Genomic DNA, 15,881 nt, shown 5'->3' with positions numbered 1-15,881 from the left:
TAGACTCGAAAAACGTAACCTAAATAAGTCATCGGGACCACATGGCTTATACCCGAGGGTCCTTAAGGAACTCAGCCAGGTGATAACCAGACCATTGTTCCTAATTTTTAAGGACAGCCTGACGGAATGGTACCAGCTGATTTGGAGAAAAAGCCAACGTGGCACCAATATTTAAAAAAGGGCCGAAATATATCCCTGAAAGTTGCAAAGATTTGCCTTTGGGACTTAAAATGCGGTGCAACATGCCCAATGATTAAATATAAAATGCAAGTTTATTGGAACATAGAATGTCAGCAAGTAAACAGACAAGTACCGTATTGTGAAACAGATTTGTGATGTTATACATAGTATATTATATATTAATGGTCAAGTTCAGTATTCCATAGCACAATCCATGGTAGGTATGTAAATGCATCCTGGTAACCTGACAAGTTTCGTGAACAACCGTTCACTTCCTCGATTCGATGCATAATTGAAATCTGTTAAAAAATTGCATGCTCATGTTCTATTTGCTGCCGCTGGGAATGTCTATCCCGGGAGCTGTGGGCCTGGGATCCACGAGGGCCCGACAGGACAAACGGGGCCAAATCCAAGCACAAACCAGCATAGTGTGGCATCCACGGTAATGGCATAGTGAAGCAATGCTCTGGCAAGAGGTTGCATGTGTCACCACCGACCATTGTGGCTCAACGACCTCAACATACAGGAATATACGCTGTTTTATATATATATATATATATATATATATATATATATATATATATATATATATATATATATATATATATATATATACTGTTAACTGCAAACACACACGTGTGTGTATATAACAGTACAACACATTACATCACTTCTGAAGTTGTTTTCTGTCATACAAGAACTTTCTTAAAATGCATGTAAACCCGATTTTATGAATCTCCAAAGCCTTAAGTCCTCTGTCTTTATGCTGCTCAGTTCTTCTGTTATCAGCATGATAACTTCTGACAAGTTCTCAGAGACAGGAGATAAAAGCAGCTGAAAATTTGTGTCGGGGTGGGTGCTATAGATTACCAGAGAGCTGGTGTAATCACAGCACAGCTCTGCACACTCTTTCCTTCCTCTACCTATGTGAAGTGGGGGTGTGTGCCTTTCCTCCAATCGGCTGTCACGCAGTGTATGCCACGACTACACTCCCACAGCTGAAACGGGAAGAAAAAAATCTTACACAATGTATTCTTTCGAAACAGTATATTAAGCTGAGGACCGCAGATATACAAATCTTATATAGGGAGACTTGTTTAATCTCTGTGTAACATCTGAGGCTATTCACTGGGTATAGGAGAGAGTTTACATCCACTTTAAGTTTAGTAACTGCTTCATTTTCGATATGAGAATAGCATGGCAGGTAGGGGGAAAAGGGGAGTAGTTTTGAATGCATTCTTTGCATTAAGGTTTAAAAAAAAAAAGAATCTTCGACTTTAGAACCACTCGCAGGGTTTTCAGTCTCTTCTAATGATAGCTATGCACTATTGATTCCTTTATTGTATGCATCTTTTAAAATGGTGAGAAAATAACAAGTTCACATGTTTATTTTAGGCACGCACGGGGTAGCTGACTGATGTGAGGACACTGAAGCATACATTCCAAAGAACACTTGTGAGTAAATTCTGCATATAAATGTTGTTCTGTGCGCATGATTGATGCACCAGCATATGTGCATATCCTTTAGGAAACCAGGCTCAATGTGTCTGGAAATGTAATTGGAGTAAAATAGTTAATACTCTGCTTTAATGTGGATTCTCTGTTTTCAAACCTGGTAATGTTGCTGATATATGAGATCACTGGTGTTCAGTGTCTGTTGTTTCAGAACCTTGACATTTGCAGCATTATCAGACCTGATCGTTTATCTGTTAAAGTAGGTGTTTAAATTTGTTCACTTAAATCTAAAAAGAATGAAGGCAGTACCTTACGCCAGTTTTTAAATGTTGAACTGAACATGTGCCCAGACTTTGCACACTTTTTTCTTCTGGATACATAGCACAATACATGTTAGATATGTTATATGGTGCATCCCATTACCTGCAGGCTGCTGCTTCTGCTAAAAATCCTCTATGTCCTGAGCGGCAATCCTACGAGACTCTGAGCTTTAAGTGCAGCTCCTGATACAGGGAAAAGTTGCACTGCTCGCCCGCCCTAAAGGGGATTCGAACAGTTGAATGACCGGATTCTTCCACCCATTAACAGAATTTGATGCTTTGTGGAAATGTATCAGTTTGAGTTCTGTGAATGGTGTGGTGGGTGAGTGGTGCAACTTTGTCCCTGCGGCAGCAGCTGCAGTTAACTCCCACTGTTTCATAAGACGACTTCTCAGGGCAACATCTGGTGGCTCTGAGAAGGCACTGCAGGGAGAGTTTTTAGCACAAGCAGCAGCCTGCAGATAATGGAAAACGCACAGTATTACACAGCACTAATGTGGATGTGAGGATTTCCCAACACCGCGAGCCTAAACTCAAGCTTTAGGCTTTTTTCACATGGTCGATCCGTGCTGCTCAGCGGGGGATCAATACACAGATCCCCGCTGAGCAGGCAGGTGACAGCTCCCTCTCCGCTCTGTGTGCGAGAGGGAGGTGTCATAGCCCCATGCATCTCTATGGGGGAATCAGATGAGAGCGGACCGCCTGTCCGCTCTCATCCGATCCGATCCCCTGGACGGATGGAAAATAGGGTTTCCTTCTGTCCGGATTTCACGGACAGGATCGGATGCGGATGGCAGTGGTGTCAGCGGACATGTCTCTGCTGACATCCACTGCCCCATAGGCATGCATGGGGGATCCGATCAGATAAGCCTAAAAAAGTGACAGGCGGATCTGATCGGATCGCTCGTGTGAAAGGACCCTTAAAGAACTAAACTGCTTGTTAACGTTTGAGCCTTCAGGAGCCCTTGCTATAAAGTGAAAATATGCAGAGAATATGGTACGCATACCTTGTGATTGCCCTTCTACAGCAAAACAGCCATGGTCTCCCTCATCACCAGGGCTTTGATTTTCACTTGGTTGTTTTCAGGTTCAGAGTCTTTGGCCCTTTTTAACTGGTTAGGTTGAGATGATGTAAATGTAGTGTAGGCAGCAGAGTGTATGACCGAATAAACATTATTTTTTTTTTTTTTTTTGAAGTTTAGTTTCATTTTCAGTATTTACATAATCAAAATAAGCAGTTAAAGCACTTTAAAACAAGCTCCTTCTCTTCTATAGCAATAGGCATTGTGGAGAAGTTCATTTTCAAAGCTCACAACTAAGGCTCCTTTCTAATGGACAAGAATCTTGACAGTCAGCCAACTGACCTATCTGACTGTATGAGTTAACACACAGTAGATATTTTTCAGCTCTTAGAAACTGCTGTCATTCTTTTAGTATGAATTATAGTCATATAACTTGGAAATTCAGCCAAGAGGAGGAGTGACATCACAGACACAGAACCCTGCTGTATGCAGCTAAAGGAGGTAAGCTACACACAAACTGACAGTGGGGTTGTGATTCATTTTACATGTGCATCTGTTTTGGGGAGCAAAAGCTGGAGTTCTTTAGAGTGGCTACGGGAAACTTTAAAAAAAATTTTTTTTTTGTTTTTATTGTTTTTAACCTTAATGCAGCGAATGCTTTAAGGGGGGGGGGGAGACTTTTGCCTTTATAACCACTTAAGGCTATATTGACACCCGTGTGCTGTTGTAATATGCGTGACTCAACATGTGTGTTCTGTTCTCACTACACGTATGCCCCAGGCGTGTGCAGCTCAACATACAGCTAAACCTTTAATCCTGCAATAACCAGTCCTTTTGTAACTTAAGGCTTTATTCCAGAGATAGAATAGTGGTCACATGACAGGTTACAAGTCAGAATGGATATGCGAATAGGATTGTGAATAGAGGTGAAACTGTAAATAAACATATAAAGGCATATAATCAGTATACAAACACAAACAGTATATGCATTGAGTATATAACCAACAGTTCATAGGCATACCAGCGATGCTTCAAAGGGGGGTTCAGGAATCTTCCCACAGCAACCTCAGATGCTGTCTGCTCCTTCCTGAGGTAAATCTTAAAATGGAGATTCTCTCAGAGAGGGGTAGAACTAATCCAGCAATAGAGAACAGGAAGTACCATAAAGTACTGTATAACAGTCTATGTCACAGTGGCATCTTGTGGACAAGATTGGTATTACAAGTTCCAATAGAATGAATTACTTCCTTATGCTGGAGGCATGACACTCCCCACCTGGTATCATCAGATACCACTATTTATTCCTCAGATGATAACAGCAAGATCAGTTCAGAAACTGGTCTGAGGAACAACTTGGTCTCCTTGTTTTTATAGATTTTGACTTCCACTTTACATGGGAGTGATGATGTGACACAATCAAGTAAGCGATGTGGTGGTGACCAGGAACAATTAGAGGGTTTCTCTCGTCCGATTCTAGGTTGGCTTGTCTTAGACGACCACCTACCCTAAGTAGTCCATTTGGATCAAGGAATGGGTCAAGTTTTCTCAGGGCACTGTCTCTAGGGATAGGTTTTCCGTTCAAGATACAGTCAATCTCCTTAGCATAGGCTTCATGCTGTACAGTGCGGATGATAAGATCCTGAGACTGCTGTAGCTCTAATACTGAACTGATCCTTTGGCAATGGTGCCATCCCTTGCGGTCACAGTTGTTTGAGTCACCTTTTAAAGGAGCGAGCTATATGGATAAGACAAGAAATAGCTCGAACAAGTGTCTTCCATTTTGAGAATCTGGTAAATCTGTCAGATTTAAGCTGGCAACTTGAAGTTGCAGTATGAAATGCTGAGATCTCAGTATCTGAGTCTGGATCTACTAGTTCAATCGTGTCACTTTTAGGCAAGGTTTGTTCTGCATCGTACAAGAATGCAGGTCCTGTAAACCATGTTGTGTCTTTCAGGTTACATGCAGCAACAGCTCTTGTAGCATGGTCTGCAGGGTTGTAGTCAATAGGTACATAGTGATAGTGCAAATGAACAGCGCAGATTTGATGTGATAAATAACTAAAAATATTTGGGTATGTGATAACGCCCAGTGGGTGGGCGAAACGCGTCGACGCAATTTCCGGTTCCACGCCTTCCGTTGCGTCATTTCCGGTAGCGGTGGAACGCACGCCGGAGCCAGAGGAGCCTGCTGCACACCGCGATTGTTGGCAACCATACCGGTGATATATGACTATACAACGCTTGTTTTTATGCATCAAAATGTGAGTGTTTTATCTGCCTTTCTAATAGTGAAGTTTATACAATATCACACTATTGGAGATCTCTTTCCTTTTATATATACGATCCCCACTTTGATTTGGTGCAAGCCCATAGGAGAACCCTGGTGTTCCCAGCCAAGACCAAAGTGTTCATCTCGGATCTATAGCCGGACTCTGCCTATGTGACCCTGATACTATAAGGTCTTAGGGTCCACTTTGTCCGGTAAGTTCAATACCTTGGGGGAGAGGATCAGTCACTTACCACCGTACTATTGCAGCATGAATTTGCACAAGAACTTTGGCACTTGAGCACTTTATCTTTTGTTATCCTTCACTGGCCACCTGCTGGAGTAGTATTTGGATTGTTTGTTTTTTCAAGATTGATGGACTTTATCATTTATTTATGAACTTTCTCTCACTTTACGGGGTGTTTTAAAGTGATTATATTTATATGAAGTGCATCTGTATATGTATACATTGTTCACAATTAATTTTATACAATTCCCCAAATATATTTATATATTTATTCATTGGCACGGTGGAATATATTCTTCAGTTATTTATCACATCAAATCTGCGCTGTTCATTTGCACTATCACTTTTCAAAATCCTTTTGATTTTTCACACAGCAGCATTTTTTGAGTTATTGTATCACCATAGCGCAGCTTTAATTTTGGTTTTGCAGTAGGTACATAGTGCCATTGTGTTGGACTGGTGGATCTCCTAATCCTCAACACTCTGTTGTTGACATAAACGTAGAAACGTCTGGTCTCATTGTAGATGTAGCCTAGAACTACCTTGCTGTCTGTGTAGAGCTGAACATCTTTAAGGTCAATGTCCATCTCTGAGGTTATTAGTTCTGCTAGTTCAACAGCTAGCACTGCAGCACAAAGTTCTAGCCTAGGTATAGTATGCTCGGGGTGTGGAGCAAGCTTTGCTTTGCCCATGATGAATCCTACGTGGCATCGTGCTGTAGTGTCAACAATTCTTAAGTAGGCCATGGTAGCTATTGCTTGACAGAAGCATCACAGAATATGCAAAGGTTTTGACTCTGTATCTCTGTAGAAGGTATAGGAGCATATGGGCGTGAAACATGGAGATCAGATAAGACTGATAAAGAGTCCCTCCACTCTACCCAAGAGTTCCTCTTATCAAGGGGTAGTGGGGCATCCCAATCGGATGTTTCACGAATCAAGTCTCTAAGTAAGGCTTTGCCTTGAATTGTAACAGGTGCCGCAAATCCTAATGGATCGTACAGGCTATTGATTGTAGACAAGACACCTCTGCGAGTGAAGGGTCTTTCTTCTCCATTTACTTGGAAGGTAAAGGAATCGGATTTAAAGTCCCAAAAGTAGACGTAGACTGCGTAGTACAGGTAAAGAGTCTGTACCCAGATCTAAGTCCTTTAGATCACTGGAATGGTCTTGAGCGGGGAAAGCTTCCATTACCTCTTTGCTGTTGGAAGCAATCTTGTGAAGCCTGAGATTGGAACAAGCGAGCATTTCCTGTGCTCTTTTAAGAAGACAGATTGCAGACTCACTGGAAGGTAAGGATTTTAAACAGTCATCCACATAAGTCTTTCTCTACAAATTGTCTTGCATCTGAGCCAAACTCAAGTTCACCTTCTTGGGCGGAATGTCTGAGTCCGTAAATAGCAACTGCAGGTGAAGGGCTATTGCCAAAGATGTGTACCCTCATGCGATACTCTGAGATCTTTTGAAGGATCATTGTCTTGGAACCAAAGGAACCTTAGGAAGTTCCTGTCTTCCTCTCTGACCAAGAAACAATGGAACATCTGCTGGATGTCAGCTATGAAGGCAATAGAATCTTTGCGGAAGCGTAAGAGCACTCCCAGGAGTTTGTTGTTAAGGTCTGGGCCTGACAAGAGGACATCGTTTAAGGAGATACCCTTGTATTTGGCACTAGAGTCAAACACTACTCTACTTTGACCTGGCTTTTTGGGATGGTACACTCCGAATATAGGGAGATACCAACACTCTTCCGAGTCTTTAGGGGTGGGAGCCACCTCGGCATGACCGTTCTCAAAGATCTTCCCCATGAAAGAAAAGAAATGTTCCCTCATCTCTGGCTTTCTTTGTAAATTACGTCTAAGGGAAGCAAAACGTTGTAAAGCTTGTTCTTTGTTATTGGGTAAGCGTTGTCTCTGTGGTCTGAAGGGAAGAGGTGCAACCCAGCTGTTTGTGCTGTCTTTGACTAGACCTTGCTCCATTAATTCTAAGAAGCTTGTCTTCGATAGACATTGCCACACGATTGTCATCTTTAGTTCTCTGAAAGACTGTGCACCCTAAATGGTCTTGGTCACTGTCACAGGCAAAGTTGTCACTAGTGGGGCTTGTGAAGGGACAAGATGAGTGGGTGGCGTAGGCTGATTCCTTAACAAGGAAATGGTTGTGGCATGGCTGGAATAGAGAGGGGCATCCATTCTCTAGGGTATTTGTGAGCATGCTGCTAACGGAGTTAGGTTTGTGCACGCTTCCTAGACAGACATATCTCCTATGATGACCCATCTGAGGTCTAACTTCTGAACATAAGGAGCGTTATTGGGACCATTAATCTGAGCTCTTGATTTGTGGGCTTGTAAGATATCTCTCCCAAGGAGTAGGATAATCTGAGCCTGAGGATCAAGTTCTGGTATCAGATGTGCTGTGCGTTTCAAGTGTGGGTGATGAGCAGCTACATCTGGTGTAGGAATTTCAGATCTATGATCAGGGATCTGATTGCATTCGATAAGAGTTGGCAAAGACAAGCGAGATCGCCCATCGATGGACTCGATTTGGTAGCCGGATGCTCTCCTACCGGCCGTCTCCACTATTCCTGCACAAGTTTTCAAGGAGTACGGAATGCTGGGGCCTTTTAATGCTGAACATGTCAAAGAAAGTTGAGCTGGCTAATGACTTGTTACTTTGGTCATCCAGGATTACGTAAAGCTTAATAGCTTTGTCTTTTTGGCCTGTTGGGTAGACTCTGACTAGGCAGATTTTGGAGCAGGACCTACCACCTATGGCTCCTTTGCAGATCTCTGTACATTGTGAAGTGACCTCTGGTGTAGTTGTGGTGGTGTGCTCCTTGTCCCCGCCATGCTCACTAGTGCTGAGGGTGTGTTGTAAAGTCCATGGAGCTGGCCCAGGATGCAACCCTGTGTTGTGATCTGAGCTGTCACATTCTGTGCATTTTAAACTGACCTTGCAGTCCTTGGCGAGATGAGATGTTGAAGAGCAGCACCTGTAGCAGATGTGGTTCTCCTTGAGGAAGGCTTTGCGGTCCTGCAGGGTTTTCTCTCTGAAGGCTCTGCATTTTAGGAGAGGATGCGGCTTCCGATGCAAGGGACACTGCTTACCAGGATCGTTGACCTTTGTCTCTTGTTAGAGAAGTTGGCAGACCTGTGAAAGGAACCTGGAGGACACACGTTAGTTTTGTGTACTGCTACTGGAGGTTTGCGGGGGTTAAGTCCCACAGGAGCAGCACACAACAGCGTAAAATCAAAACTTGGATCATTTCTAGTTTTAGCTTGCTGGCACACAAAGTCCACAAAAACAGAAAAAGGAGGGAATGTCTTTTTATATCTGGATCCGTGTGTAATCCACTGCTCTTGCAAGTTATAGGGTAACTTTTGCACAATGGGGTTGACACCTCTGGCTGTGTCAAGGAATGCAAGTCCTTGTAAGTCTCCCTCAGATTTAGCTACTTGAAGTTCCATTAGCAAGTCACTTAACTCTCTAAGTTTATGGTAGGCTTTGCTAGGTATTCTGGGAAAGTTATCAAGTCTTTTGAATAATGCATTTTCTACTGCTTCTGCTGAACCATAACACTCATCAAGTCTATCCCAAATTGTTCTAAGACCAGTGTCTGGGTAGTTTATATTTATTGTCCTGATTCGCCTGGCGTGCTCGGCAGACTCATTTCCAAGCCATTTGATCAGGAGTTCTATCTCTTCGCTGCAAGATAGCCCTAAGTCTCTGATAGTGTTTTGAAAGGATGACCGCCAAGCTCTGTAGTTTTCAGGGCGGTCATTAAACTTTTCAAGTCCTTTGGTGACTAATTTGCGTCGTGCAAAGAACCTTGCAAAGTCTATGGTGGCTTGGTTAGCCTGTTGTGTGTTGTCATGGTAAGATGGCTGTGTGTAGTCCTACCTTTTGCTGGCACCAAGCTGTCCTCTGGTGTACCGTTCTGGCTTGGACGTTGGTTCTGGAGGGCGATTGGGTGATTCTATAATCTAACTTATGGGGAGTCTGTCGTAGGAGACGTCACTTTGCACGGATTTCTCCCGTTTGCAGGCTTGAGGCTTGTCACTGACTTGCGGCAGTACCGTGGAGTGTCTTTGGCTTGTCTCTTTGACACTGCTTGTTTTAAAGTGTTGATTGATGTAATCTGAAGTTTGTTGTAGAGAATTTGGAGTTTCAGCTGCTGGATCGAGAACATTACTGCGTCTGCTGCATTCACTTCTTGGGTATGCAGCTAATTCTAAGGCCTCTGCTTCAGCTATGGCTGCTGCTACTTCCTTCTCTACAGTGAGCTTCTCTAGGGCTACTTCTAGGAGGGCCTCTTCTGCCTCTTTCTGCGTTTTTAGGCGGGCTTCCTCTGCCTTTGCTTTTAGGAGGGCTTCATCTGTCTTTGCTTTTAGGAGAGCTTCCTCTGTCTCTTTCTTTAACCTCACTTCCAGGAGGGCTTCTTCCTTTTAGTATCACCTTCTCCTTTTTTAATCTGCATTTCTTGCTCGGCAAAGGCTGCTCACGCCTTGGCGGCTTCAGCTTTCGCACGTGCTATGGCGAATGCATTGCTTGCGGAGGAAGATCTAGAGGAGCCTGAAACTCGGGACCTTGTCTTGAGTGAGGATGTTTGGCTATGTGACATGATGCTTGCAGGAATGCTTGACTGTGTAGAGACTGCTGTATTGCATATGCAGATGACTGCGCTGGCAGAGTAGCAGGCCTCTGTATAGTCGCTGTCCTAAATCCCACTTGCTGGATAGCCGCTGTTTCACTGTTCTGTTCTCACTACACGTATGCCCCAGGCGTGTGCAGCTCAACATACAGCTAAACCTTTAATCCTGCAATAACCAGTCCTTTTGTAACTTAAGGCTTTATTCCAGAGATAGAATAGTGGTCACATGACAGGTTACAAGTCAGAATGGATATGCGAATAGGATTGTGAATAGAGGTGAAACTATAAATAAACATATAAAGGCATATAATCAGTATACAAACATAAACAGTATATGCATTGAGTATATAACCAACAGTTCATAGGCATACCAGCGATGCTTCAAAGGGGGGTTCAGGAATCTTCCCACAGCAACCTCAGATGCTGTCTGCTCCTTCCTGAGGTAAATCTTAAAATGGAGATTCTCTCAGAGAGGGGTAGAACTAATCCAGCAATAGAGAACAGGAAGTACCATAAAGTACTGTATAACAGTCTATGTCACAGTGGCATCTTGTGGACAAGATTGGTATTACAAGTTCCAATAGAATTAATTACTTCCTTATGCTGGAGGCATGACAATGTGCATTCCGTGAATTGCATTAAAGCACCAATATTGCACTGAAAAAGGACGCTCGTAATTTTAGAAATACCAATTATGACTTTAGAATAATCATCTGTAACACGCACTGTAACCGCAGACAGGGATGTCCAGAGGATTTATTTTAGACACTAGCGCTCTTCAAGAGACAGGTTCTTTGGTAGCTTTGCATTAAGAGCTTAGTGACAAGATTAACACTTTTCAAAATAATGTTTAATGAGGTTAAAATTGGTGCAAAATAAAAATATTTACAGAAAAATGGGTTACAAAGAAATAGAGACACAATTCAGCAATTTAGAAAAATAAGATAAAGAATTGAAAAGTAAAGATACTTGCATTTAATGTCCTGGGGTATTATCAGAGTTTCAAAGCTGAGCCGATTCCCAAAGTGATAGATAGATGTTTCTTCGTTGATGGTACAGGAGAACTGAAAACTGATCTGCTTCTCTCGTTGATGGTACAGGAGAACTGAAAACTGATCTGCTTCTCTCCTTTAACTCTGAGACCGCAGGGGGTGTCACCAGAGGTCCTTGACCAATAAACACAGTGGCTATGGGCAGCCCTAAAGTTCACGACCATACCAAGGAACTTCCCGTATAGACAGATTTATAACATAATTCATATCTTCCAATATCTACCAGCTGCCTTCTTGAAACTGATAGATTATTGTGCGGCATTGAATTTTAAATCCATAGATACCAGACACGGGTTATCTCCAAGTAACCTCTGACCCGTAAGGCATCTGACAGCTAGCTTGTTTTCCATAGGAGCGAACGTGATCATGTATGATCTCGTTCCGCTTAGTATTTTATTTCTCATCCAAATATATACTTTTTGTTAATGTGTCATGTTCCTGTCTGCATTTATGAATTGGGTATGGATTTGTTAGATGTATTTGGTACATCTCAAATTAATAATTCGGCTGGGGAATTTACAACCCAGCCTGGTCAGCCTTAGTGAACATCTGCCAGGATGTGCTGAGATAAGGTTCCTAGATGAGGTTCTTTGAAGTAACAGCTCTTTTGAAGCTCGCATTCTTAAGTGAATTTGTTAAGGTGGGGGGGTTGCTTTGTGAGTGAGTGGTCTTTTGTTTTAAACTCATGGCTGCTGGAGACAAAATGGTTGCTTGACAAAATGGTATATCCTGTGCAGGATACCATTACATTGACATTCTGACTTTATGTTCTGAGGCACTGACCTAGAATTAGTAGGTAGGTCAGGAAAATCGAGGAGAAAAGTCAAAAGTCTTTATCTGCATACTTGTTGTTTATCAAAGACTAAAAAGAAAGCGGTTCAGGGTGGCAGACAGAAACTGTTTTTTCTGGAGTCTTGCTCCATAATGGCAGTCTACACATTTTGTCTTGTAGAAAATCGACTTTAACTGCACATACAAATGCTCCCTATTGTTCAGCTCAGTCTATGGACACATCAAGAACACATGTTGCAAGCAAAGCTGAGCCATGAATTGGTGTCTTGGAAGGGAGAGGGTTGCTGTCGTTTTTCGCACTCCATGTTCTGTGCTCCTTACTGCTTTTCACCTGATGCTTAGTGTGACAGCTGCATACCCCCAAGGCATTTTCAGAATTCTATTGCTGCAAATTAGGTACCTCACTTGTTTGCTTGGGTACATGTAGAACATTCAGATGAACTGAACAGAAAAAAATGACGCTCACCACTCGGTTCAGAGCACATGTGCTAGCAAAAATATACCAGATTATGTGTGTATGTGTGTGTGTGCATATATTCTGTCTTGTTTATGAAAGATTTATTTTCCACATTATTTATTGCCATTTACTTACCTGTGTCAAGGCAATACACCTGGCAGTTTGTTGTAATTTCAACCAGTTTCAGTTGCTGATGACCAAACTGATCAAAGGCAACCTTCCACAAACTGTTTGTTAGAACTGTGAAACCATAAACGCTGCTGCTGGTGGTCTGTTGCCTGGATTAGTGCACACTTTTGTGTTTAAAGGGTGGTTAAATGTGGTCAACATTACCAGAAGATTGTCATGTCTTTCAAGCATCACTGTTACAGTGATCTGCCCAGCTTCCCAACTGCATGGTTAAAATGCCTGTTAGTATGCAAACGCCTGTCAAAGCATTTTTATGCTTTGTGTCATTCTGGAAAAAATCACCTTCACTTCCTATCCTGGTGATGCAACAGGAAGTAAAAAGAATTTGCTTCTTAGTTTTCAGCAGAACAGGTGTCCCAGTTGAAATATTTACATCCACCTCCCATCCAGGTCATGGCTGTGGATTTCCAGCTGCTTGCTTGTTAATAATGGTCACTAAAAAAAAAAAAAAAAAAAAGATGATTCTTCCTAGTGTGGACACACACTGAAATAATAACTTGGCTGGGAGTCTAATCCTTCTCTACTTGCCATACATACTGTATGCTTTAAAGCTTAGGAGCCACTTTTGCTTACTTACTGAGAGATTCCACACCTAGCGGTCTTTCCTCTGTATCTGGCCTCCAGCGCGCACACCTCCCTTCCCAGTATCCATTTCTGCAGTGAATTGGCTTCTCCTGTAAAAAACGCTCACTAGGCAGTATTTACATCAGCAATGCATGTGTCTTTACCCCTAAATGGGTATTCTCCAGTGATCAGCCCTCAGAGAATGTGTTTTACAACCAGTCCCCAACCTATGTGCTTACAAAAATATAAAATGTGGCAGTTTACTCAAAGTAATCGAAGATGGAAAACGATCTGGGGGCCTAGTAGATCGCAGAATCAGAAATGGTATGTAGTGCCAATTTCAGCAAGCATCTATTGGCATGCTTTAAAAGCATATTTACTCAAAAGATAAAACTATAATTCTACCACTTCACCAAATACTTGTTCGGCCACATCTTGGGTATGCTGTCCAATTCTGGTAAACAATCCTTAGGAAGGATGTACATGAACTGAAGCGAGTTCAAAGAAGGGTAACAAAGCTAATAGGGCTGGAGGATCTTGGTTATGAGGAACGACCACAAACATTAAACTTATTCCCCAGTGGAGAATAGTTGCATAAAGAAGTATTGCCAAAGCTCTTAGTTCAGCAATTCTGTGTCCAGATTCAGCCAGCAGCAGGCTAAAGTTCACTATTGGCTGACATCACAGGCCAGGCTCTGCAGGGATCTTGACAATAATTTTGGCATCTGCCCAGATGCCAGACTGCGCTGAGATCCTGAACAAGCCGCTCCCGTCCCCCTCTACAGTCCAGCACTCCAGTGAGCACTGAAGGGGCAAAGCATAGATCCGGTGACGGACAGTCACTGATCTATGGTCAAAGCGGACCCGCAATCAGCGGTGTTTGATCACTTGGTGATCGGTGTAGAGCCGGCGGTGGATAGCTGCAGCCAATGAGTGTGTGAATGGGGACACAGAGCGGGGCACGGGATCGGACCGTATGAGTGCCCCCATAGCAGGTAGTTTGCTATGGGGTGCACTCGGCAGGGGTGAGGAGCCAGAAGCACTGCTGGGATACCTGAAAAGAGGAAGATTGAGGCTGCTCTTGCACAGGCATCTTCCAGAAGATCACGCTCACCAAGCAGAAGCCTGATCTATCCAAGGGACTGCAAACGAGCCACTTCAGGTACACCAACAGCACCTGCTCCGAGTCTAAATGATCTCCGAGAGGTAGCTGACATTAAAAACACCCTGTCAGCAGAACTTCTGAGCAGACATAAGAGCCATATCTAATAGAGTGGGGGAGGTGGAAAAGGCAACGGCACACCATGATGCCTCACTATGCCATGTACAGCAGGTCACTGAATCCCATGCAATTCATCTCAGGGAACTCCAGGGCCACTTGGAAGACCTTGACAACCGGGGACGACGTCACAACCTAAGGATAAGGGGTCTACCCAAATCTATAGAACCCAACCACTTATCCTAGGATGTGGTGTCTATTTTTAATGACCTCCTGGAGAAGACCACAAGACGCACCTATAGAGATGGAATGTACACACAGAGTGTTGGGACCCAGAGGCAGGGACACTGACCCACCCAGGGATATTTGCTGCCTTGTTAACTTCCCCAAAAGGAAGAAATCCTAAGGAAAGCACGAAATAGAAACCGACTCCTACACCAAGGCCTTGAAGTGAAAAATTTCCAGGATCTCTCCAATATCACCTTACAGGGCAGAAGGGAGCTAAGACCCCTACTGGATCTCCTTCGCACCAGAGCCATCACGTACCATTGAAAATTCTAATTTTGTGCCTCTGCTTCAGCCCAAAGCTGCGCAGCCAATCTAAGGCTCTCTCAGGACCTGGAACACTTCTGCAACACCCTTGATCTACCAATGATTGACCTGCCTGAGTGGTACAGTGACTTTTTGCCTTTCACCACTGAGCAACGCAATCTCTATGGAAGACATTCGGGAAGCTGGCCGAAGGGCCCTGGTTTCAGTCATTCTCTGTGACCAGGCTTTCCCCCACCAGACACTAAAAGAGCTCCACAAAATGGCAGCCCAACAGCCTCCCCTGCCCACCGCAGGGCTTGCCACACATCCTAAAAGGCCAGCAACTGCCCACATGGCTTGACGTGGAACAAGGTCAGCGAGATCCTCTAGCTGGTTATCAGATCTCTGACACTTGCATTTATTTTAGCTTACCTCCACTACCTCTTTACCCCCATACAATATATGCTGTACTTTACACACACCTATTGATTACTCCCTGTCCTAAAGAATATCAAGAGAGTTCCTATCATTGCAACACTTCAACGCCTTACAGCCCTCACACAGGCCTTTTGCAAGCTTGACTCCATTCACACCTGCTACACAAATCTCTCCATCATTAAGATATGGGAGAGGAGGAAAGTTACCTTCTCCAGTTATCTATCTTACTACTGGCGTTCAATTGTTGGATTTCCTGAATGTTTAATCCTGCCTGAATTCCTGATGCTCAAAATCTCCTCTCAAGCCCGAAGATCAGCGTTACCTATGCCACTGTACACCCAAACCCAAAACTGTGCAACAGTTTTCCCAAAGTATCTGGTTATTCGTATGTATCTAAGTCTTTCACTCCCCCCCCTACTGTTTTAACATACCTCCCTATATTGCAATTTTAGCCCTCACCTCATCCTCCTGATTGCCTCTCCCTTATCAGGGAGGAAATCTT

At 43.3% G+C, this 15,881-nt stretch overlaps 1 protein-coding gene across 1 annotated transcript in view; it reads left to right on the top strand.

Annotated features, from left to right (window-relative positions):
- The first annotated feature begins 1,573 nt into the window (after positions 1-1,573).
- The window catches only part of R3HDM2 (R3H domain containing 2), a 271,423-nt gene continuing 257,115 nt past the window's right edge, over positions 1,574-15,881 (top strand). Inside the window, exon 1 of the mRNA XM_082246039.1 lies at positions 1,574-1,635. The gene's annotated coding sequence lies outside the window, so the exon portion shown is untranslated. The remainder of the gene's footprint in view (positions 1,636-15,881) is intronic.

This window comes from Pelophylax lessonae (assembly GCF_965119305.1).
Source record: "Pelophylax lessonae genome assembly, chromosome: 2".
Classification (NCBI taxonomy): Eukaryota; Metazoa; Chordata; class Amphibia; order Anura; family Ranidae; genus Pelophylax; species Pelophylax lessonae.
This window is presented reverse-complemented; position numbering and strand designations above follow the sequence as displayed.